The sequence below is a fragment of the Poromitra crassiceps genome, assembly GCF_964638095.1.
Source record: "Poromitra crassiceps genome assembly, chromosome: 1".
Classification (NCBI taxonomy): Eukaryota; Metazoa; Chordata; class Actinopteri; order Beryciformes; family Melamphaidae; genus Poromitra; species Poromitra crassiceps.
Genome location: NC_139623.1, coordinates 124,930,892 through 124,957,900, shown reverse-complemented (window position 1 = coordinate 124,957,900; position 27,009 = coordinate 124,930,892). Strand labels below are relative to the sequence as shown.

The window sequence follows — 27,009 nt, the reverse complement described above, 5'->3', positions numbered from 1 at the left end:
TTTATAGGCACGGTCGTCATCTTTGGTAATGAGACCAATAAGGACAGTGTCATCAGAAAATTTCTGCATATGACAGGAGGACTCACTGTGTCTGTCTACACGCCTAACTTCCGCAGCGGGTCCACTTGTTGGACCCTTCCCGGTAAGTCTCGTCTCTTGATGCCCACACTGTGATCACCTCTGCTAACGTTACCATCTTAACGCTGCGGGCTCCAAGTTGGAGCCCTGCGTGTAAGTGCCTGAGCCCTTCCCGTGTTAGCTGTTGCTACATCCCAGAACTGGTCGCTAGCATACAATTATTTGCCTTTAGCCCTGTACTGGCCTCCTTTTTTTTATCTGTTCCCCAGCCATCCCATCCACACACATGGCTCCACTCACCTCTTCTCCCAGCTGTGTTGGCTGCACCCGTCTTGCCGATAGGATCGCAGAACTGGAAAAAAGAATATCCACTCTGTACCAGATCCATGAAGCCGAAAAGCACATAAGCACCATCACCTTCGGCGCAGCACAAAGCAACAACTCCTGTGGCACAACGCTGTCACAACTGGATGTCACTACTTCTCCTCCGGCTACTGCTGTCTCCTCATCCCCGGTCAACGTTCCCGACACCCCTGCCGACGCTCATTCTGCTCCGGTCAACGCCCCCGTCGATCCCTGGGTCCAGCTCGGGGCGAAACCCAAAGCTCCGGTCAACTCTACACCGATCCTCGACCCCTGGACCCTGGTCGGAGGGCAAAACAGGAGGGGGAGACGCTCCTCCCGTGTGCCCCTAAACTCCGACATCTAGCTGGGAAACAAGTACAGCATTCTCGCAGACACCCTTCCTCAGGATGAGGAATCCTGGCCTCCTCTTCCACCTTATGGGTCCCACAACATCGCGTTAGCCAGACCTCTTCGTCGCCGCTCCATAGCCCACTTCACACCGGCACCGGGGAGAGCTTCTGCCCATCGCTCTGCCCACCCCTCTCCGCCCTCTCTGTCCATCCCGTCGACACAGGTGCAATCATCGCCACCGACCGCTCCCCCCCCATTCACAGTCATTATTGGAGATTCAATTGTCCGGAACGTCAGAATTAGATCTGCAGCGACCTTTTGCTTTCCAGGCGCAAAGGTTTCCGACATCATGAACAAAATCCCCAGCATTCTGGCCGATCACCCACTCGCCCAAAATGTTGTCGTGCATGTCGGCTGCAATGACATTCCCATGCAGTCCTCCGAAATACTTTACAAGGATTTCAAAGACCTTCTTGACTCCCTTTCAATCCATGGAAAACGCACGTTCATCTCAGGTCCCCTCCCCCCACTCAACCGTGGTGCGGGCCGTTTCAGCCGCACACTTAGTCTCCACTCCTGGTTGCAGATGACCTGTGCAGACCGCAAAGTAGCCTTTGTTGACAATTTCAATCTCTTCTGGAAACGCCCAGCTTTCTTCTGCCGTGATGGCATTCACCCCAGTGACCTAGGTTCACGCAATTTATCAGATAATTTACTCTACACAATCAGAAAATACCCCTTAGCTTGACTGTCCACCACTGCATGTCTGTCACTGGTCACTTCCGGGTTGCAACCAGCTTACCTCTCCCGTCCCGTCAATTCAGATTAGTTCCGCCTCGCGGCCAGGTAAATGTATGGATAAACTGCATTGTATTGCTGCTATCAGTCCGCACTTAACACGCCTGTCCTGTCATAGATCTAGGCCATTACATATAATAATCTGGTCCATATTACTATACAACCACCTATACATGGATCTCATAACAATAATCTACTATTTCTGTTGGAGTGTTGTCCAACAAAATCACAACCCAGTGTTGTTAGTGTCAACTTAAATAATATCAATGGCACAGACAAAATTAAACACTCTTCCTTGCGGGAACCTTCTACCACCGTCGCAACCACTGTTTCTCCAGCTAGCTCCCCCTGCGGGCGACCATGCAGTAACTCAGGACCTCCACTAACAGAGAGGATAAATCCTAAAATAAATCCAGCAATTAAAAAAAAACGAAAGTGGAACTTTTTCCAAACTATCAACCACTCCAAAGTAATCTGGTGCTCTCAAGCTAAACGAAAGGGACTCCTAGGTGGACATTTAAATATTTGCAGCATCAAATCCAAAGTTGATCAAATTCATCACCTTCTTAGAGACTCGAATTTGGATTTTCTATGTCTGACTGAAACTTGGCTTCACCAAAACTCGCCACCAGCAGCACTAATTATACCAGGCTACAAGTTCTTTAGAAGAGATAGGCCGAAAAAAAAAGGGGGCGGGGTTCTGATCCACATTAAAGAGTCTATTCAATGCAACGAAATCAAATGGCCCGATGACAACGGCGACTTGGAATGTATTGGTCTGAATGTAACACTATCACCAGAAATGTCCTTTGTGCTTATTGTACTATATCGCCCACCATCATCAAAAAATGATTTTTATGAAAAGTTTGTGATATGTAAAAATGTGCAATTTCAAGAAAGAGATTATTCTTATGGGAGATTTTAATATCAACTGGGAGGATAAACTGACGAGGAAAAACCTCAAACAGATCACAGACAGATTTGACCTGTCACAGCTAATCGAGGGTCCTATCAGAATCACAAACTCTACCAAAACCTAGATAGATCTGGTTTTCAGTAGCAGACCAGAACGAATAATGAAATCGTTTAACATGATAACCGGACTATCCGATCACAATCTAACACTGGTAACTAGAAAACTAACTAGTAAACGTTTCAAGTCTCATGCTGCCAGAAGGCCTGTATCCAGTAAAATCCCCCAAAATAAGCTTCAAAACTTCAAAGATGCCATACAGGCATTAAAATGGAATGATCTGCTCTCAGGGGTAAACCTAGAAGAAGACAGTCAGGCTCTACTAGGCATAATTCAAAACACAATAAAACAACATACTAGAGACATCCAACATAAAGGAAGGGAGAAAAGTAGCCTACCATGGCTCAATGTGAACATACTAAAACTGATGAAAGAGCGAGATCTTGCCCTGAAATCAGCTCTCAAAACGAAACTACAAAATGACAAACTCAGATTTACTATGTTAACTCATTCATGGCCAGTTTAGGACTGCCAATATTTAGCACAGGCCAAAGATTTTCATAATTGTTGGTCATCTTTCAAGACCCACAGTAAATTATCTATTAGCACCAAAGTGATTTGCAATACCTCAAAATGAAGATGTACGTCTCTGGGTTCACCAGGGAAAAAAAAGTGAGCTTTTAGCATGTTCTGTACTCTACTTATAGCCATTTATATACACCCTGTTTTCACCAAAAAGGTCTCTCGGAGAAGAGAAACAGCAGAAAAGGCAATTTTTGTAAAAGACACAATCTCAGGCAGAACTCGCTCCCAATTCTTTTATTTTGAACTGTATTGACATCAGACATGTAAATATTATTCATTATGACACAAATGACAAAAAAAATATATATATATATATATATATACATGAAGTGCTTTTTTTACATTCAACAATACAGTTTACTCAGTGTGAGTGAGTGTGCAGACAGACAGACAGACAGACAGACACACAGACAGACACACAGACACAGACACAGACACAGACACAGACACAGACACAGACACAGACACACATACACACACACACACACACACACACACATCCACACACACACACACACACACACACACACACACACACACACACACACACACAGAGAGAGAGAGTTCTGTCCACAGCTGCTGCTGGATCGCACCTCCTTCCCCTGCAAATTAGCATAGGAGGGGAACACCAAACTGGTTTGAGATCAGCGTCTAGCCTCCTCTGCCTCGCATCGTTTTCCTCCTCTCGTTCGGGCTGGGACGAATGCTGCGACACAGGAACGGGTCGGGCTTGGCTTTGGGACCAGGCGCTGGAACCGGATCGATCATGTTCGTCACGGGTTTGACTACTGCGAACAACTCAATCCAGGTTCGCCCTGCAGCAAGGCGAGCAGTGCAGCGCGCCGAGGGGCGTTTCAATGGCGTTTCTCCTCTCTACAAGGAAGCGCGTTTCTCTGTTTTTCCTCCTGCTCATTTCAAAACAACAGCTGCGGTATGTGTTTGATCGCGTGTTGTCGGCTTTGTCTTTGAGGCTAGGGACCTGATAACATGTCACAGGCTGGGGAAGTGTTTGAACTACGCGCTGCACTAATAAAAACAAAAACACGTCAAACACGTCATTGGCCCTCTGGGCTATTCCTGATAACACGTCAAAGACGTCTTTGGCCATGAATGAGTTAAGGAACAAAGTAATACAGGGGCTAAGAAAGGCCAAAGCCAACTTTTTTATAAACATAATTAGCGAAGCAAGAGGTAATAGTAAATTAATATGGGAGCAAATTAAGAAACTGACAGGTCAACATCACAAAGTAGAAAGACAAATGGAACTCGAAATCAATGGTAACCCTCTCAAAGGACCCAGTCGCAATCGCCAAGGCTTTTAACCATTATTTTATTGACTCAGTGGCCACTATCGCACAGAGCTTATCTGTGACTCAAACACTAGGCCTGCTCCATTGCAGCCACTATCCCTCCCACTAGATGTCGCTGAGCCACCTTTTCACATAAGAAATATTCTTGAGACAGACGTGCTAAGAATAATCAACAAGCTTAAAACATCAAAAGTTAAGGACGTGCATGAGATGGACACTGCCATGCTTAAAGATCTAAGCACATCATTAGTCTTTCCACTCACAAACATACTAAACTTGTCCTTCTCTCAGGGAGTCTTCCCAAGTGCTTGGAAAACAGCCATTGTAACACCAATTTTTAAATCTGGCAATCCTCTCACCACCTGCAACTACAGGCCTATCAGTATCCTACCAGCATCAAAGATAGCAGAGAAATGGGTTGCAGAGCAATTAACTTTCCATCTGAATAACAGCAAATTTTCTCTACATCCAATGCAATTTGGATTCAGAGCCAAACACTCTACAGAGACAGCAAACTGCTTCTTTATAGAAAAGGTCAAATCAATGTTGGATAAGGGAGGGGTTGTTGGGGCTGTGTTTTTAGATCTTAGGAAAGCTTTTGACACTGTAAACCACGCTGTCCTGCTCTCCAAGTTAGCCACCTTTAATTTCTCTCCAGACACCCTTAAGTGGGTAGACTCTTCTATCTGATCGATCCCAAACTGTCAGAATCTACAACCACCAGTCTTCTGCTCTCAGTTCCTCCACTGGCATCCCACAGGGATCCATATTGGGCCCTATTTTCTTCGGTCTTTACATAAACGATCTGCCATCAGTGTGCCACGGGATAGAAATCCAAATGTACGCTGATGACACTGTCATATTTGTTCACAGCAAAACAAAAGACCAAGCTGCCTCCATCTTATCCAATGCAATGACCCATCACTGAATGGTTAAACCACTGCTGTCTACAACTAAATGTTTCAAAGACCACTAGCATGTACTTCACAAAGAAAACTAGCAATACCGTTGAGCCACACATACTTGTACTTGGACAAAAACTAGAAGTTGTAAAAGAATTTAAATATCTCGGGATTGTGATAGACTCAAATCTCTCCTTTAAAACTCAGGTCAAGAAGGTTTGCAACAGAGTCAAGTACAGCCTAGCAAACTTTCGTTTCATAAGGAACTGCATGTCAACCGAGGCTGCTAGACTGTACATGAATGCCATGATCATATCACACATAAGCTACTGTCTAACAAGTTGGTCACAGGTAAGTAGTTCTACCTTGAGACCTGTAGAAACACTATACAAACAAACCATGAAAACCCTTGACAAGAAACCAATCCGCTTTCATCACTGCAGCATATTAGAGAAACACAACCTTTTGAGCTGGGAAAACCTGATCAAACATGCAAATATATGTCTCGTTTACAAAATTATTCATGGTATGGCTCCTCCCCCACTCAGTGTGTTTGTTAGCCAACGACCTAACACTAACCATATCACAAGAGGAGTCACTAAAGGAAACTGCATCATCCCCCTAAGAAAATCCGCCTTCAGTCAGTCAGCCTTCTCAACTATAGCCACACATGAATGGAATGTTATACCAGCCCATATCAGAGAACTTACCACCTACAGGTCTTTTTCCAGAGCATTAAGGACATGGTTACTAAGTCACCAAATCTGCCCGCATTAGTTTAGGAAACCATTCTGTGTGCCCCATTATGCTGCACATGTCTGCATGTCCTCATGTGGTGCTGCTGTCTCCTGTCGCTTGTCCCTCAGTAACTATGTCTGCGGTACTGCTGTAACGTTGTCTTGCTGTTTGTACTGTATCTACCTTACTGCATGTCTATTACTATTACTGTAAACTTGTCTTTTGTTTTTAGGATGCCATCTTTACACCTGGCCAGGGACTACAGATGTAAACTAGCCTCCGGGCTAACTCTGGCATATTTATGGTGTTTGTTAACACACACTGTTTATTAATATGCACTGTCCCTGTGAAAAAAAAAAAAAGGAAAAAAGGAAAGGAATTTCTGGACAGATCTCAGTGGCTTTGACTACCTCATGCAGTGACTACCTTCAGGGGAAGTGATGTTGATGCCCCATCATCCTCCAGCTCTCTCTCCATCACAGATGGTAGGTTAGTCGGGTTCAGGAGTTCATGAAATGGCCCATTTCCACCACTGGTATTGGTGCAGCTCCCCCCGGCTCGACTCGCTTTTTTGTAGCTTTCCACCGGTCAAAAACTGAGACAACCCGGGTTGACTTGTACTATTTCTAGTACCACCTCTGTCAAGGTTCCAGGGCTGTGGACCCGGTACCATACGGTGACGTGAAAACACTGCAGACTGTGTCCGGCCGGTAGTCGAACCTCAGATTGAAGAGAAACAATGCAGATTCCGTCCTGGTCGTGGAACACTGTGTCTCTGGATACTGTCAATGCTGGATACCAGTTTAGTGGCCCTTACCTTCTCTTGTGTGTAACGTTATTTCAGCCAGGACCACTTTAGTCAAAAATCAAGCTTTTATTGATATCTGCACATTTGGCAGTCTGGCTCTCTGTTCTGGAGGGTCCCTGTCCTTCTATAAGCATACATGGAAAGCCTATCTAGCCTAATCTAAAGCAGATTCTGGGAGCTCCTTGCCCCTCCATGGGCAGCATGCAAAGCCCAAGGCAAGGAGAGCAACAAAAGACCCCACAGGTACAGAACAGAGCAAGCAACAATGACAACATAAATTACATTCAGAAACAGCATGAAAGGAGGAGCTGGGGAGGAGGTGGGTTGCAAACAGCTTGCAGAGAAAGCAGCAATGTTAGGCAGGCAGACTGAAGCAGATTTAGGGGCTGGGTTTGAGATCAGCCCCAAATCAGCTGTGGGCTAGGTTTAAGCTGGGCTTGACCACGTGGCCTGCCTGAACTATCACCATGCTCCATTCCCCAAACTCTCCTGTTATTTCCATCAGTCTTTTGTCTTGCTGCCTTCAGCTCTGGTGAAATAAAATCGATCTCCTTGCTCAGCCTTAACATGGCGGTTCTTTTCAATTGTTTTGAGAGAGAAAAGTCAAGTCCAGCCGGCTTTTCTTCTCCCTGTAGTGTAACCCCCGCCTCTGCTCAGGCATGTAAATAACAACAAAGAAATATCCAATCTCTTGGCCAATGGTCTAATTTGCTCACGTAGGTTATATAGAGGCACCAGTATTTCATAACCAGTTTAAAAGTTCTGTGTAGGGATTTAATTTTAACGACGTTATGCGACGTCGCTATGACGACCAGTTGTGGGCAGATTGAGCGAGTACTACTTGCGGTCGAAGCTGAGACTACTTCAGGTCGGGACGTTTAAAGCAGAGTTGAGACGAGCCGTAGTACCACCACCATGCAGTACCACCACACACCACACACGTACCACCACATGTGGTGGAAATTAGCCAAAAGTGTTCCAACGCTTGATTTCCACCTCAGTTGAGGTCAACAGCGTCCCATCCTTGCTATATACAGCACAGCTTGGATGGTTCCCTGGAAACGCTTTGGTGCCGACCGGAAGTCCTTCTCTATGGCTTCTCCAAACTCTTTGCACACTTTGCCTCACGGCTGAGGCTGCTGTCCTTTGGGCCTGCGGTACCTTGCAACTGCTGCAGTCACCAGGGATAACCTCCTTCAGTCGGACGGCTTCCCTGACCACCTGTGTCCACCAGGATGTCTACCAGAATTAAGATATACAAAATACAATATGAAAATAAGGAAATAAGACTGAGATTGTTATGTTTGGACGACCTCACTTTTTGGATGACTATGCTGGTACTCTTGGCCCTTTAGCTTATTACAATTCAGTCTCTCTATTTCTCTCTCTCTCTTTGTGTGATTGTTGTGATCAAAAATGCTTGATTTGGCAGTGGCTTTTCTCAGAAATTGAAATGCCATTTCTGAAGTTTTTTGTTCGTTTGTTTATTTGTTTTGTAAAATTGCGGGAATTGGCAAAAATTGCAAGTTGAGGAACCCATTTTGCCGTTTTTGTGGAGAAATCACAGAACTTTTGCAGAATTGCAAGCCCTGCAAATATTGCGGAGATTGGTTGAATTTGCATTAATTATTGTGATCACAAAATCGTGCAGGGACTGACTAGTGCTAGCTACATAGAGCTGAATACAGGGGCTGTGTGTTTGGAAACTACCACTCTGAATGCTGGAGCGCACTTCAGTGCACTTTTGAATGTTCCTGACTTCAGACCAGAATAAACATTCATTATTTATTCAGAGCTGACTGAATCTCTAAGTGTTCAGAGTGCACTCTTACTCTAGCACTCCTAGCATGGGGAGTCATGTGTCCCCTTCGATTTATAATACATGATGTGATGTTATGCTTGCAAGCTTGAGTGAGACACATGCTGTTATCCTTGAGGCTGCTTTATGGTTGTAAGACAAGTGTCTGTCATAGTGTCTTAAGACACATACTTATGTCTTTTTTACAGCATTTTAGCTGCGACCAGCAGCTCTATGGGCTATCTTTGGCCTATCTTCCCCCTGGCCTTAAACGCTAATTTAAGGCATGACGCAGCGCTATTAGTGGCCCTGGTCTGGCGCATTCCCTATTTTGTCCTCGGCGCTAAAGCCGCCGTTACCCATTTAACCACGCCTTTTAAGCATAGAATTATTCACAACTGTGGCCATTGGTGAACTGCAGTAAACCGAATCACACTCTTCCCTTTCAAGCTCCGATTCCACGGAGCGATCCAGTCCGGTCAGAAAAGCCCGACCAAAGCGCTCTGAGCTCCCTCCCTCTTTCATACCCGTCTGTCTCCATATATATTATTCCATATTATTATGCTCCTCAAACAAATCTCACGGCAGTTTAAATACAGCAGGCATGTAAATACGCTACACTATAGCAAGATCAAAGGGAAAATAATCTTCTAAACGCATCAGCTAGAAAAATATAGCCTATCCCTGGTTGTCATGATGAGATTAGATTGGTAAAAGTTTGGGCAGAATGATATTGTTTTCTCTCACTGCCTTTTATTCTCCCCCACTGCACAGGTAGGATGATGCAACAGCCTCTGAATGACAGGGGCTCAAAACTACGGTAGAACAACTTTTTTTTTCATTGGTCATTGTGCCTGCCTAGTGCCTACATATACATACATACTGTACATTTTGGGCTTTCCCGCAAAATAGTGATGGTTCTGTCATTCTGTGGTGTAGCCTACATTTCAGATCTTGCAGTGCGCTATAGGGGCAGAAATTGATGCGTGAGAGAGAGGGAGTGAGAGAGAGAGAGGGGGGAGAGAGAGTGAGATAGCGGCAGAGAGAGTGATTGAATAATGCCGTGTGGGTGCATCCCCGGGGCAGGCGTCTCCTGCATCTCCGCTGCGTAATTACGCACGCAGTACCCACCAATTTAATCCATAATTTTCCCCTTGGCGCACATAAAGAAACATGCTTCCGTCACTGTCTGCTTGATGGCGAGAGAGACTTCAGCTGTATGCTACTCGTGACAAAACCAGACATCGAATTGTCAACAGTTAACTTTTGCAGTATAGGCCTAGGTTACTGGCTATATCCCCGGCGCACTGAATAAGGCCTGGTTTTGAAAAGCGCTAACCGCAGAATTAACGCCAGTTGGGAAGATAGCTCTAGGCTGGTATTTAAGGCCGAAACGCCCATTCTGGCCTATTCTGGCATTGCGCCATGCCTCTTCAGCGTAAAGCGTATTTCGAGGCGTAAAAACAGGATGCTATCTTCCGGAGTCAGGCGCAAAGCGTGTTTTTTTGCATTTAGCGCCTAAGGCCAGGGGGAACATAGAGCCCTATAAGTCACTATGTCCGTTGGTTTGGTTGGTCCACAAAAAGTCCACCGCCATTTTAGCGGGCGCAGTTTTTGACTGAGGAGGCTGAAATTTGGCATGGAGTTCGTGGGCCCTATTCTCCCACAAGCCTTCGGCGCTAAAACGGGCCTTAAACGCAAAAAAACGTGCCTTGCGCCTGTTTTGGGACGATATCAATATGGCTTTACGCTGCCAAATGCGCTTTAGGCCGAATGGGCGTGGCGCAGTCCCAGAATGGGCCAAAGTGGGCGTGTCGGCCTTAAATCTCGGTATCTTCGCACCTGCCGTAAATTTAGCGCTTTGCGCCTTTGAAAACCAGGCCTATTCAGTGCGCCAGTGCACTTCTGCCTCTCCCCTGTCACCCTTCTCTGTCTCTCTCTGAAACCAGGCCTATTCAGTGCGCCAGTGCTCTTCTGCCTCTTCTCTGTCACCCTTCTCTCTCTCTCTCTGACTCCCTCGCTTAGACAGGCACAACACACTTCCCATATAGGAAAAATAAGTTGTAAATTGTCTGGCCTGTCCCAGCATGCATTGTGCTTCTCCATTTCGCTACTAAATAGCAACCAAATGAGGCGAAATAGATATAAAAGGTCGATCTAAATTAATGTGTAATGGTAACACAACCTGCAATTGTACACATTTCAATATTGGACCAAATGAAACATCGAAATGAATACACCACCCTATGTGAAACATATATGTCCTCCTGGGCCTATATATATCTCTTGTCGTTTTAACGTGATTTAGATAAGTGACAGCGGAATGCGCTGCGGAACGCTTTCTACTGTCATGTGCTATACTGTGATGTCTGCTCCAATAACTTGGCCCTACTTCACATTTAGTTTTACAATAAAAACACATTTATGCAATGACTTTACATAATGTAGGGTATATTTATGTGCATCATTCTACCTGCAGCAGGGGAGAGAAAACGATATCGTTCTGGACAAACTTTCACCAATATAAAATTAATCTCATCATATAGGGATAGGCTATATTTTTCTATCCGATGCATTTAGAACATTCTTTTCACTTTGATCTTGCTATAGTGTAGCGTATTTAAACTGCAGTTATTGGTTTGAGAAGCATAATAATATGGAATAATAGCCTATAATGGAGACAGACAGACTGGATGAAGGGAGGGGGGGGGGCAGAGCGTTTGGCTTTCATCTGGTTTTGCGGGACCACTGGAATTGGAGCTAAAAAGGCAAGCGTGCGATTCGTTTATTGCAGTTATCCAATGAGCATGATGGTGCATAATTTTACGCTTAAAAGGCGTGGTTGTAATGCTTTAGGCTGCGTGTAGCGCCAGCATGATGATATCAAGTGCGCTGGTCCACGCCCACTGATTTGCGCTGCGCCAGGCGCTCGGCCTAGAAACAGCGCCGATGTAACGATAGGGGCCCAAGTGTGTGTGTGTGTGTGTGTGTTTGTGTATCTGTGTGTGTGAAGGTGTGTGTTTGTGTGTGAAGGTGTGTGTGAAGGGGGTGGGGACAAATTTAGAAATGAAGGGTGGCAGAGGCAGGGTATGGGCTGCCCCTCCCATCCTGCATTTTGGAAATTCACAGCTATTGCGAATTCACGCTTGTTGTCTTAAAACACTGTCAAGTCGACAGACAGGTCTGGCTATAGGGTCAGAGCATTTACATTTTGACATGGATCTTACTTTCTAGCAAAAGCCAAAACGACTGGGTTTGTCAGAGAGGCTCTAGAGAGCCAAAGTCACACCCTCTTCTGGTTTAGACATACAAACCAAGGGATTTCATCCGCCATTATTTTTTCCATAGACATTTCGTAAAATGCTTATAAAAATGGTTTGGGAGTGTATCATTGTTCCCAGGGTTCAATGTTCCCAGGGCTCACTGTTCTGCTGAATACACTGTACCAATAGAGGAAACACTGATATTGAACCCTGGGAACATTGAGCCCTGAGAACATTGAACCCTGGGAACATTGCGAGCCTTGGGTATATTGAGCCATTGAGCCCGGGGAACATTGAGCCCTGCATGGGAACATTGGACCCTGGAAGAGCACATATTTCAGCCTGGGGAACATTGGACCCTGGAAGAGCACATATTTCAGCCTGGGGAACATTGGACCCTGGAAGAGCACATATTTCAGCCTGGGGAACATTGGACCCTGGAAGAGCACATATTTCAGCCTGGGGAACATTGGACCCTGGGAACATTAGAACCCTTTGTCATGTTCTCATTAGGTGCCATAAACCCTGGAAACATTGTGCGTTGTGAACATTATTGACCTGACCCCAAATAGTTTTACTTGGTCAAACCAAGCAATTCAGCTATATTTAGGATCAGGATAAACCTTAGAACATTTCACTGTGTGTTTGTGTGTGTGTGTGTGTGTGTGTGTGTGTGTGTGTGTGTGTGTGTGTGTGTGTGTGTGTGTGTGTGTGTGCGTGACTTTGCATAGTATACCAACGGTCTTTGCCAGTTTAGAACAGATGTGTTTGACTTGTGGTTTCCAGTTGAGACTGTGGTCAATTAATACTCCCAAGAAGGAGTTTTCATAAACTCTATCTAACTTGGTGTTATCACACAGTACTTCAATAGCTAAATGTTCTGGAATCTTACATTTCCCAAAAACCATACATTTGGTTTTCTTTATGTTGAACGATAACTTATTAGAATCAAACCACAGTCTCAACTATATGTGTATATATATATATATATATATATATATATATATATATATATATATATATATATATATATATATATATATATATATATATATATATATATATATACATATATACATATACATACATGTTACAACATATATATGTTGTGGGAGTCTTTTGTTCTGAAGCACAGTGAGGATGTGGTACAGGAAGTGGTTCTTGTTGCTGCTAGCTTGACGCCGGCGGGAAACACAAGGTCGGGCTGTGTGTGATCACAGAGACAGAGGAGAAGGTTACAGAGAGCTGCTAACCTGCCAACCTCTATTACTCTAACCCAGAGAGATGCTAACGACGAGCTAGCAGCTAGCTGCCGTCCAGGAGAGTCTTCCTCCAGGTTAGCTCTGTTAGCAGACAATAACTCCACTCATTCCACCCAGTCTGTTAGCTGCTAGCAGACAGGCTAACTGAACTCAGTGTGGTTTGTGTTAGCAGTTAGCATGCAGTGTGTTAAGCTGCTGAAGAAGAGAAGTCTGGAAACACAGCTGGAGACCTGGGGCCACAAACCGGTGAGAGAGAGACACACGCGTGTGTGTGTGTGTGCGTGCGTGCGTGCGTGCGTGAGTGCGTGAGTGAGTGAGAGAGAGAGAGAGAGAGAGAGTGTGTGTGACTGTCGCGTGGCTCGCTCTCTTATGGGTTACGCCCACAGACGCCAAACTCAATTCAAAAACCTGTCCGTTTTACTGTTGTCTTGCTCGTCAATAAGTGCGCCCAACTGCTATAACATGACTTTAGACCTGTTATGAATCAGTGGGGTCTTTTGTAATATTCGGGCTAGAAACCGAAGCTCAGACCACGTACGCGTCTTTTTTATTTACTAAATTCACATCCGCGCGCATTGTTTTGAATGGCGGGTTACCCCCAGTTCCGGGTCCCGTGCTGCCCCCCTAGCTCGCGTGACGTCAGAGTGACCTTACGAATGCCCCAAAACAGTGTTTGTCTAAGGTGGCTTTCACATATAAGCTGTTTAGTCCGCTTTAACCGTGGCAGAGATATTATATTATTATATGATTAGGGAAGTGTGTCTCTCTGCTGTGAGTTACTGTGTAACTTCACAGTCTGAAGTCCTGCTGTAATCACACCTGATAACATCATGTACAACTTGCAATAACAACTCTTCACTGCAGTGAAAGACTGCTGTGAACTTTTCAATGGCCAATATTTAGAAAGCATGGCGGCCGATGGCTGATATAATGCTGATATCATGTTGATCTTTTTTCCCATCTGAAAAATTATTATTTTATAGACACATTATAATTATAGACACTAAATTGCTGAACTTAAAATGAACATTTATTTAACAATAATGGCATTGTCTGCATTGTCTCTCTTTGCTTGCCTGCAATGTATTTATTTTAAATAAAAAAAAGTATATCAACTAAATAAACGTCCACAGGTAATCATAAAACACTGAAAGTTTATTTATTTTTCATTCATAAGGTTTTGTATGGTTTCGTTTTTTGATGTATCTGTCCCTATTCAAATAAACACTGGGTGAAGATGATGATGATGGTTGTTGTTTTCAGAAGCGCGTGTGTTTGGGGGTGGAGCTCCAGACGGCAGAGTGTCCAATGGAAACGTCCCTCAGTTTGCCAGCGTCCAATCAGCAGCGACAACAGCAGAGCGAATGCAGACAGGTGAGTCACGACACACTGACATCATTACTGTGACATTATCACTGTTATTACCAGGGCTTTAAATTTGGTGCGGGATTGCGCTTCATCAATTTCGTTGTGGTCAGTAAGGGCGTGGTGGTCAGTCAGGGCGTTGTGGTCAGTCAGGGCGTTGTGGTCAGTCAGGGCGTTGTGGTCAGTAAGGGCGTTGTGGTCAGTAAGGGCATTGTCGTCAGTAAGGGCGTTGTGGTCAGTAAGGGCGTTGTGGTCAGTATGGGTATTGTGGTCAGTAATGGCGTGGTGGTCAGTAAGGGCGTGGTGGTCAGTAAGGGTGTTGTGGTCAGTCAGGGTATTGTGGTCAGTAAGCCCTCGTTCACAGTCACAGGATGCTGAAGCAACGCTCAACCGAAGCTGTAACAACGCTATACCCACAAGTTTCAGTTGTGTTTAGGAAACCAATAAGCATGGGGAGGGGGGGGGGGGGGCAACAAACAACAACAAACACACCATTTTGGATTCGGTCTAGAGTTTCAGTTCCCACCCCTATGATGTCACACTGATACATTATATGCTGCATTCGTTTATAACTTGGCAAAAACTACTAGCAAAAATCAAATAAAATGCCACATTAACTGGAAGTTCCTACTCGCAACCTTGGGTATGATTTCTCAACCCCCAGTTGCTCCCAGAGCATCATTTGATGTCATTTCAACATGGCGCCCACGATTGTAAGAATTTAAAACACATTTTTAACACATTTTTCTTTTCTTTTCAACAATAGTAAGCTTTTGCCTTCAGGTTCTGCCCTTCACTGACAGGGTTCTCGGCCAAAATATTTGACTGGTACTCTAAGGCCTACAAAATAACCCTTCAGCCGGAGGCAGAACTCGCCAGGGCCGCTGGAAGTCATTTTAAGCAGGGGGTGCTGCAAGGAAGGGACTTTGGATGTTATTTGGACGTTTGGATGGTTTTTAGCCATATTTAGAGGAATATCTCATTTTAAATTAACATTAGGATTATACTGTTGTGTAGTATTTTCTCCTTTTCTCACTCACTTTCATGTCACCACCTTCTCTCCCTTTAGGTCATTTTACACTACAACAGACAGCAACACAGGCAGAAACACTGAGCTTATTATTATATTTTATTATCTTATTATTATAAACCAAACATCAAAATTAACATCTCTTTGCTGTGCTCATAAACCCTAAATATCGCAGTATAAAACACTTTTTTTTTGAGACTGCAATTCCAATACAAAACAGTAGAGGGTGCTGCAGCCCCCCCTCTTCCCTGGAACTCGCCATCTTCGGCTGCTCGGAGTCCTCTCTGAACTTCCACATGGCTGTGCAACAGTCTCTGACACAGGGGACAATTGGAGCAAAAAAACTCATTTTGAAGGAATAGAAGTCCTCCTCTTGACCTTCTTTCCAACTGTGGTTGACGGACATGACCTCTGTTATACGGATTGAGAGACTTAGGTTCCTGAGGACCAACTCACTTAAAACGTTTTTAAATATTTGGGACCCGTTTCTAGCCTACCTCAACAAGGTTAGGGGTTACGGGTGACTCGCCTGGCTGGTTTCTCATGGACCCCTTGCATGGGATCCCGGGCACAATGTCTCTCACAAGCACTTAAGCACCTTATGCGGCTGGTAATCACGCAGTATCGAATGTTGATAATATATGTATTTTTTCCCCTGTGTCTTAGCGTGTTTGTTTGTCTTGTCTGTACATTGTAAAAAAAACAAAAAAAAAACGTTTTCAGACCAATCATACCAATACAATAGTTGGTTAAACCCATACAACGAAACGTTAATGTTGTCAGACAGCTAACGGCTAATGCTATTAGCATCCATTATTTTGTGACTTGAAGCCTGATAGCTGGAACGCACGTAGGTTGGAGATGGCGCGTTTTCCACTTGCTCCTACCATAAACCAATGCAGCATTAAACTGAGACATGATGTCATGCTACTGTTGTCACGGTGCTGTCACCATGGCAATGTGTTAACCTGTGTGTGTGTGTGTGTGTGTGTGTGTGTGTGTGTGTGTGTGTGTGTGTGTGTGTGTGTGTGTGTGTGTGTGTGTGTGTGTGTGTGTGTGCGTGCGCGTGCGTGCGTGCGCGTGCGTGCGTGCGCGTGCGCGTGTAGGTGGGCCCGGTCAGGACTGCAGCTCTCTGCTGTGCCAGATGTCTGGGAGGAGAACCGGTAAGCTGTGTGTGTTGAGTTATATGGACAAAATCATAGATCACAACATTTTTGACTAAATATTTCGATATCGCAATTGTGTCAATACTATAGAGCAGTGGTTCTCAAATGGGGGTCCGAGGACCCCCAGGGGTCCTTGAGGGGGTTCCAGGGGGTCCCCAGCCAAAAGGAGGACAATTTATTTTCGCTATAATTCCATTCATAAGTAACACAATGACTATTTTGGTCATGGGTTTTATACACTCTCTGTAATAAAACATCTAAAAGCATCAATCTTATCATATGGGGGACTGTGGGACAAAATCCTATCAAATGGGGGTCCGTGGTCTAATCTGTGTCAGTTTAGGGGTCCTTCATGTGACCAAATTTGAGAACCACTGCTATAGAGTACCGCAGGATTGAGTCCAGAAGACACTTAAACGTAATTTATGCTCACGCGAAATCGCCTGCGCCGAGGGGGTCGCCGCAGCTGGCCGTCCTATCGGCACAGCTCGGCGGAGGGGGGCGTGCAGCTCCTCGAAAATGTGACTCTGCGGCGTCAACGCGGACGTGACGTGACCAGCACGAGAGCTGTGATTGGCCGTTCCCTTGGCCCGCACACATATCCGCTGACATACTTTTGTGAAGAATGAGGAAATGCCATTTCCTCATTTAACAGTGCTTGTCCCTCATCTAGCAAAGCCTTCTGCAGGCTCACCGGAATGAGTTTTGAAATGGAGGGACAATAAAATGTTCCCCCACCGACATGATTGCAAGTTCTTGGTAAACGACACGATAACGTCATATGTAACGGACATAAGTGTACCACAAGCCACCTAGTGTTTTGGACGTGTACGGCAGCCAACGCGCCGAGTAACGTTTGAGTATTCACAGTCTCGCTGTCGCCGCTAGTCGACAAGTCGAGGCTCCGCAGAACCCTGTCAGCGCCTTTACGTGTAAAAGTCAATGGGGTTTTTGTTAAATGCCTGAAATAAGGTAAGTGGTTAACAAAAGTTTATGAAACAGTGACGTTTGTGTTCAGCAAGATAATCTTCACAAATTACCACTTTTATGATTTTTGAACGTAAATGCACTTTTTTTTACACAATTTTCAGAAAATGCTTCAAATCCTGCGAACATTAAATTTGCTTACCTAACCAACCCTAAGCCCTTGTTCACACAGGACGCCGAACGTAAGCAGAACTGAAGCTTGAAGCAGGCACAAGCTGAACGGACACCTAACCGTTCACACAAGACGCCTTCTCTTTTCCTCTCTTCCTCTCAGCGCCTACTCTCACGCCTTGAACCCGCCCACAACTTCTATTGACTTCATGCCTCACGGCTTCAGCGTCACGCTTGGAAATTCGGCGTCAATCCTGAGTGATCGCTTGAGCGTGACGTGAGCGTGGCTTCGGCACGGCGTCAGCGTGGCACGCTCGCGGGTGGTGTGAACGTCCTCGCCTGTTAACAAGGCTTGAAACTTGTGGGTTCAGCGTAGGTAGAGCTTCGGTTGCTTCGGCATACTGTGTGAACGTGGGCTAACCCTGGTGCTGAGTAGGGCTGGGTATTGGTTCAAATTTCAAGAATCGATTCGATTCCGATTCACAAGGTTCCGAATCGATTAATCCCGATTCGATTCGATTCGATTCCGATTCGATTCCGATTCGATTAATTTCAATATCGATTTTGTTAGTGATACTAAAACATGTGTTTTGAGCTGTAACCTGAATTACATGATTGTCCAGTTATGTAACAGAGGGGTTCCCAACCTTTTTTGCGCCAAGGACCGGTAGATACATGGGAAAAAAAAGTTGCGGACCGGTTGTCAATTTGAATGGTTTTAGTTACACATATATTTACTCACCAGGTGGTGACAAAGGGTAAATAACAGCCTTTTCATCTGTCAATGAAGACACTTTCACAATTATGCACAGTGATTTGATTTCAGCCTATATCATTTCTAAAAGTAGATATTAATGATCAAACATTTCCATTTATGGAGCCTACAGTATTTATGTTTTTGTTTCAACTACAAACATAAATAAACGTCAACTTGAAACTATATTTCAACTACCACACACAGCCTATAATATTATAGCCTATGTTTATAAAAAAAAAATGAATAAAAAAAATCGATCTCTGGACATATGAATCGATATCAAAGGATTAAAATAAAAATCGATTAAAAATCGGAGAATCGATTTTTTTTTAACCCAGCCCTCGTGCTGAGGGAGCATAGGGCTGAGGGAACATAGTAAAGACCCCTTCCATAAGTAATCCAACGTATTTAGAATGTTACTTAACTTGAGTAAGCTAATGGAATACATTGCAAATTACATTTTAGGGCATGTCTTCAGTAATCCAGTCCAGTTACTTTACGTTGGTTTGCCAACCTCCAATATGCCAATAACACTAAATAAGAACAAGAGGAAGAGAGTTGTAGCACATTTTCCTGTAGTGTTTATGGTCACATTATGCGCTGGGCGAGTAACTTTGAATTTTTGCCAGCGGCACAATGTTTTACATCTCTTCCCAAATTCACTGGTTTCTGCCGTCTATATTATTGATGTTACTGCACCCTCTTCTGGGAGCACGTGTCTGTGTTTGTTTCTGTGCGAGCCATTCTTGGTAAATGGTAAATGGCCTGCATTTACAGTATATAGCGCTTTTATCCAAAGCGCTTTACAGTCAGTAGGTACATTCACCCATTCATACACCGATGGCGGCAGGCTACCACGCATTTGGCCATGCAGTAAATTAGCTCTGTCACTCACCCTGACGGACAGTCTGTCTCCTGTTCTGAAAATGTTCGTAAAAAATAATATAATCGCACAGTTTCTCTGAAATCGCATGTGTTGTAACATTGTAACTTGATACTTTTCAATCTGGCAATTAACATTGCACAGCTCAACACTCTTCTTTTACCATGCAACAAACTTGTTTTAATTACTTAAAATATCTATATTTTTAACCGTTTACTGATAGTATGAATCCATGTATGTTAAACATTTGTTTTGCCCCCACTAATTCCCTACAGTAACATCTGTGATTGTACATCATAACTACATACAAATACATAATTATAACGTGTAGATAAATACATGGCGCATTCATGAAAGATTTTTTTTTTCTTTTTTCTGCGTTATCGTGATACTACCCGGTATCATGATACTTTGGCTGGTATAGTATCTCTGGGTAAAATATTCGTATCGTGACTACACTAATTACCGCATCCAGTTCTTTATAAATCATGGTGTTTACACACTAACTCGTCTCTGTTTCAGCTCACCTCTTTCCTCGTCTTCCAATCCTAAATGTCTTCAATATTGGTGCAGTTTTTGCTTTCTTTGACACTAACTCTGCCATGCCTCGTCACCCAAAAAACTTTCTAGTAAGCATACTTTTGTCCATGTATTTTCTAGATGTATTGTATGACACATCACGTGTTTACATTGTGTACTATTTTAAATTATGATTTTCCCTCTGAGGCTGCCCCGTGGGGAATGCTGCACTATCCACCTCATTATTGGTAGACCAGACACTGGCTAATTGAATGCACTGCCCCTCTCACTCACCTTGCTGATTCTCTGGCAGTCTTTAAAGCCCCTGGAAACCCAAATCCACAATAACCTTCTAATGATGTCATTTATGGTCTTAAGTGCATACTAGTAAGCATCTAAAAGTATTGGACATTAGTTTCAATCCCAATCTTAAATATTGCCATTTAAGGTTTTGTCCTGTTCTTGATGTTGGGTTTGAAGTGGGCGTGGTTATGCTCCAGACTTATTACACAATAAAGCTGCGTTCACACCGACCTATTCAAGTTTTTCGCTGGCATCGAGTTTACATACAAAGTCAATGCAAACGAGCGATTGAGCGTATATTGGCCTGGGAGAAAGATCGCTGGGCGTCCGAGCGACAGAGACAGAGCGATAGGGAGAAAATTCGCTCGTCGCCCGAGATGAAATATCCCAACTGGAGCGAAATTACGCTGGCATCAGTCGCTCGCTGTTCAACGCTGATTGGCTTCCGCGTGAGAGTGAGTCAAGGATCACACTGGCTTGGAACAAACCGCTGGTTTATTGTGTGGCAACAAACCGCATTGACAGCTGATTGACAGGCTGACAGCTGACATGAAGTGAAGTCTGTACTACCGGTATAGAGCTCGCGTTAGGAGCACGCTGATAGGCTTAGCTTGTAAACAACTACGGTGGCTCGTAGTGGACAAACATCATGACATTGCGTAACGTTATAGCCCCCAGATGTCTGTCAATTATTGTGCCTGTTGACGAGCGATTTAAACAGAGCGACAGAGCGATTCCAAAGGGTTGAATCGAGCGACAGAGAGAAAAATAAATATCTCGGTGTGAACACAGCTTAAGCGCCACGAACCAATCAGGCTGAAGTGCCTCTACCCTGCAAATTGACTCAAAACACATAGATTTTTTAAATGCCACATTTGCCTGTCATGACTGATGAAGTTGCACATCTAAACATTAGTTGTTGCTTTCTCCAGTGATCCTTCCTAACTTACCGAATATCAGCACTCAAAGCCATCTTCTCCAATCAAATTACTCGACCGGAACTAACTGTGGTATAAACACCAATAAAGGGTTAATGATCCACTGACTGTGTGTGTGTGTGTGTGTGTGTGTGTGTGTGTGTGTGTGTGTGTGTGTGTGTGTGTGTGTGTGTGTGTGTGTGTGTGTGTGTTTCAGGGTCACATCAACCACATTCTGGGCCACTGAAGAGCCGAGGAACACGCACTCCTGGGGAGGGGGAGGTCAATCGAGAACCGGGTTCTACATTAGAACCACTTCCTTGATTCCAAAGAAATTGTTAATACATTTTAATCTTGATTCTGTTAATCAGTCCCTAAACACATTTCACTCATGGATGGATGTGAGACTTTAAATAAATCCCTCTAGGAAATTGCGATTTTGCGATCGCAATAATGAACGCAGATTCAACCGCAATTCTCCGCAATATTTGCGGGGGCTTGCAATTCTTTAAAATTCCACGATTTTTCCACAAAAACGGCAAAACAGGTTCCTCAACTTGCAATTTTTGCCAGTTACGACAATTTTACAGCAAAAAACATCACCACTTACATTGCAGTTTTTAAGAAAATGAGTTAGTAGTTTGAAAAAAAGAAACAAAAACATTGTTTTCCCTCAACTTGCAATTTTTGCCAGTTCCCACAATTTTAGCGTAAAAAAAATCACAAATTCCTTTGCAATTTTTGAGAAAAACTGTTGCAAAATCAAACATTTTTTATCCTAACAATCACAAAAAAAACTGATGTACTGTATGCATGTCTTCCTGTCTCCTAAAGCTACACACTGTAACACATATGTATCCTGTCATACTACCACTGTGCCTTCCTTCACCAGCAAATACTCCCAAACCCTTCTGGTGTCCGTTACCTCTTCAAACAATGTGAACACAACACTTCATCAGGGATGACATGAGGTTTTTTTTCTGAGGCCCAAATCTGAGAATATTTTTTTATTGTCAGATTTGATTTAGTCCAGAATAGGGTTGCAAAGGGGCAGAAAAGTTCTGGAAACTTTCCAGAAATATTCCATGGGATGTTAAACCCAGGATTTTTTCTATTTTATTTTATTTTTCCACTGAAATAATCCATTAACGTTCTAATCAGTCAAAATGTAATTTCTAAAATTTGTATTAGAAATGTTTGTATGCATGTCTGCTAATGACAAAACAAATTGTTTATTATGTCTGTATATGACAGGGTAAATACAGTTAGTATAAATTACCCCAAAAATGTCCAGTTTATTCCTATTCAGTTTGATGTGTATTTGACGCCTAATTAAAGGGAAAGGTTTTTGTTTGTTTGGTTTTAATGGAAAATTTGTGATTGTATTTTTTCTTTATTTTTGACATATCTCTGTTTGGAATGAGCAAGAAGATGAACACACACCTACGGTATAAAGGGCTTTGTTTGTATCTGTGAACAAACTGTAAAAGGTCTTGTGCACACACACACTGCACACACACACAGGAATATAGCCATGCCACTGTGTGTATGTGTGTGTGCATGTACTTTTTGATGAGGCAGATGTGTATGTGCATATAGGGGTTTTTAACTCATTCTCTGCCATTGGCGTCATGAAACGTCATTTAGGAGACAACGCTTCCCCGCCATTGACGTCTCTGGACGGCAATAAGTGTTTTCACCGTCATGTGATAGATGGCTCTCTTACTCACCTTGTGAAACATTACAGCACGTCTAAAGGTGTACAGGATCGACCATGATTGTCTAACAAAACCAGGAAGCAGAAAAAAGCAACAATCTCCCATCAGAAAAGGTCCATAGCACAGCTCCATGGCACGGCTCAAATGCTGGTCCGGCAGCTTTTATCGATACAGGATTGGACTCCATTACAGCGGGGGGGGGGGGGGCAGCCTGTCACTCAAACGTGAAGGATTTTGTTTTCACCACGCAACCTGCACGCAACACGTCCACAAGTCACTTGTCCTCAGGAAATAGTAATCCAGTCCCTAAACTCTTGTGCCATGTAAATTCCAGCCGGTACATACTAGGCTACACAGACAACCAGACAACCCCGCGCAAGATGAACACGCGACCCGGGCTCCCTTCTCTCATAGCGGGGTGAATCTCTTTCTCACACCGGTGTTACAGGGAAAGCTGTGCCCACGGGCAAGTTTGACCGGAAGGGGAAACCAAATCATTATGGGGATCATAGTTGAGTATAACACTGGCCAGTATCCACCATCAAAGGCATTTATTCGTTTCAAGAGCCCGTGAAGATCAGGAGCGTTTCTACGGGTGGGCCTGGGTAGGCACAGGCCCACCCACTTCTTGCCCTGGCCCACCCTCCATTTTTTTTTTATTGGTTGTTTTCTAGAGGCAAACTTGCTGCTGCCTTGCTAGCTAATGGTTTTGTAGCTTAGAAACGCAGGGCACATCATCTCCAGAGTCTAATGCATGACGACTTCATGACATCTAGGAATTTTGCGCGCTTCCCGCGTAAAATTCCGTCATGCAATTGCCCCATCCAATTTTCTCCAGGCCCACCCATAATTGAATTTCTGCCTACGCCCCTGGTGAAGATGACTTAATTTACAAAAATGCCATTTCCTCTGCTTTCTGGTCAGTGACTGCTGTTTTTGGTGAAAACGACCTACATTGAGGTGTTGATAACTAAAGAGCGGATGAAGGTAGAATCAAACTTTTTTTTTCATATGAAAGTCGAGGCTCTCTTTTGGGATATAATATTCTGTGGGTCTTGAAAAATTAATGAAAATGATCAAAAACCCTGGCAGTGGCTAGTGACTTTTTCTGAAAAACTGGCGGAGAATAGGGATCCTGTTTGTATTGAAAACACTTCCAGTTTTGGAAGGGCTGTTTTGGGCTGTCGACCAATCAGAACTGCTGTGACTCTTAATTCACCAATAAAAATAATTTGTGTGAAAAAATTCTTAAAGGAACACTCCGCCCATTTTCAACCAGCTTTGTATCATTAGAACATCAGTAGTATATCAGAAAACTGTAAACGGTTTTGAAGTCTGTCATTTAATTTGACAGTTATTGAGTGTTAAAGTGTGGACCAGTGACATCACTGGTCCACACTAACTCAAAATAACTCATTAACTCAAATCAACTCTCAATAACTGTCAAACTATTGATCGTTCATCTAGTGCATAAGTACATAGGCAAGTAGCCGCAAAACGCGACTATTTCACTCGAGTACCTCTCCCATCATAGTCGCGCTCGCCCGACCCCTTTATCGAGGGAAAGTTGCACATTTAGCGATCTACAAGCTTCAAACATGCACCAATCACTAATATAAACTACGCACCTTGTTGCCACGGATGTTGTCGAGCAGGCCGCGCTGAGGCCGCGCTTTGTTAACTCGTATTTTAAGAAAGTTTGGGTTATTTGTGTGTCCGGAAACATTATTTTCCCTTCTCCAACGACTCTTCTTCTTTTTTGCTGCTCACCGGTTCAACTGCTCAACTGCGCCACCGCATATTGATTGGCCAGAAACCTGTGACTGACAGAACGACACAGGGCAAACCCCATACTTGACACATGATGTAATACCCCATGATGCGGTGGCGCAGTTGAGCAGTTGAACCGGTGAGCAGCAAAAAAGAAGAAGAGTCGTTGGAGAAGGGAAAATAATGTTTCCGGACACACAAATAACCCAAACTTTCTTAAAATACGAGTTAACAAAGCGCGGCCTGCTCGACAACATCCGTGGCAACAAGGTGCGTAGTTTATATTAGTGATTGGTGCATGTTTGAAGCTTGTAGATCGCTAAATGTGCAACTTTCCCTCGATAAAGGGGTCGGGCGAGCGCGACTATGATGGGAGAGGTACTCGAGTGAAATAGTCGCGTTTTGCGGCTAATAGGCAAGAGGAGGCAGTAAGATGTACTAAGGCAGTGTCGCAGGCAAAGCAAGGACAGTGGGTGAACTGGGAGAGTGTAGAGAAGAGAAAGTTGAAGTGGAGAGAGTTGTGGAGCATGGAAGCCAGCAGAATTAGATTTATTCTAGGGGCTACTTATGATGTGCTGCCATCTCCCCAGAACTTAAATCAGTGGTTGGGCGAGGATGGTGCCTGCCCGTTGTGTTCTAGTGTATGTACACTGAGGCATATACTGTCAGGGTGTAAGGTCAGTCTCTCCCAGGGGCGATACACCTGGCGTCACAACCAGGTGTTGAAATGTTTGGCAGCTGCAGTTGAGGAAAAGCGGCTAGAAGTAAATTCTCTAGTTGCTAGCAAAGAGACTAGACAGATCAAATTTGTATGTGAGGGAGAAAAGATTAGACCATTAAGGTCAGGCACAAGTTAGGGCAGCTAAGTGTAGGTGGAGCCTGGGAAATGAGGGTTGACTTGAATGAACAGCTAGTCATCCCAGCATATATAGTTAGCACCCGGCTACGTCCGGACTTGTTACTGTGGTCTGAGGTAGAGAAGAGAGTTTATTTTATCGAACTCACAGTCCCGTGGGAAGATCGAGAGGAGGCTTATGAGCGCAAGAAAGCTAGGTATGCTGAAATGGCAGCAGAGGCAGAGCAGCGAGGTTGGAGGGCTCGAGTGCGGCCTGTAGAGGTGGGCTGCCGTGGTTTTGTGGCAAAGTCCGTTATTGCCTTACTAACTGAGTTGGGCATTCGGGGACGGAGCCTGAAACTTGCGGTTAGCAACATGTCTCAGGCAGCAGAACGAGCAAGTGAATGGCTGTGGCTAAGGAGGAAACATGCTAGCTGGGGAGCTCGCTAAGGTCAGATTGATTGTTTGTTGTTGGTCATGATTAACGGTCCGCATCAACAGGGCTGAATCATTGACAGTGGTGGTGTAGTTAGGGATTGTTTGTTGTTGGTCATGATTGACGGTCCGCATCAACAGGGCTGAATCATTGACAGTGGTGGTGTAGTCAGGAATGTCATACCGAACCGACCTGGATAGCTAGGCTTAGATAGTGAGGTGATATGCAGTTGTGCGGTGGTAGCATGGAGGGGGGTGTTTCCAGGAAGCTGGATTACACCGTTAAGCCTTCTTGAGGTGTCCTGGGCCTAACTTAACGAAACGTCGGTGAAGGAAGGTGCCCACTTGAAAACCCCAATGACATGCTTCATACTGCTGTTGGCTAGGGTAGGTAACTGGTGATTTGTGTCTTGTTTATTAGTTTGTTAGCCCGTTAGCTTGTTTAATTCTGGATTGGGCTTCTAAATGTGTTTTTCCTCGGATTTTGGCACAAGGGATAGTAACATCTTGTCCCCCCCGCACCCGTTGTTTTAATAATGAGAGAGAGAGAGAGAGAGAGAGAGAGAGAGAGAGAGAGAGAGAGAACAAAACCAATCGAAACACTTAATTTTCACACACTTAATAAACACCTCCATAGGAAAACCAATACCCCCTCCAAATAAAAATTGAAAAAAGAGCTATCAAATTCTATAATCACCTAAAAACAAGCGACCCCGAAACCTTCCACCACAAAGCCCTAAAACACCACGAGATGAACCAAGATAAGAGTCCCCTCTGGCAACTAGTCCTGAGACTCAGTCCCCTAACCTCAACCAACCCTACAGAGCCTCAGGACACCCCACAGACAATCTGGCCCAACCAAATTATAACAAGACAAAAAGACAAATACATCACCCATTGGAAAGACACCACAAAAACTCAAAGTAAAATGGAGTGCTATTTGGCCCTAAACAGACAGTACACGGTGGCAGAATATCTGACCACCGTGACTGATGACAAATT

General features: G+C 44.2%; 1 long non-coding RNA gene across 1 annotated transcript; it reads left to right on the top strand.

The window, feature by feature from the left end:
• The first annotated feature begins 13,148 nt into the window (after window positions 1-13,148).
• Window positions 13,149-22,581, top strand: LOC310785216. Its single transcript, XR_014553151.1, has 4 exons — window positions 13,149-13,457; window positions 14,475-14,585; window positions 16,713-16,769; window positions 21,467-22,581. It is a non-coding gene; the product is annotated as an uncharacterized lncRNA (long non-coding RNA).
• Window positions 22,582-27,009: the final 4,428 nt, after the last annotated feature.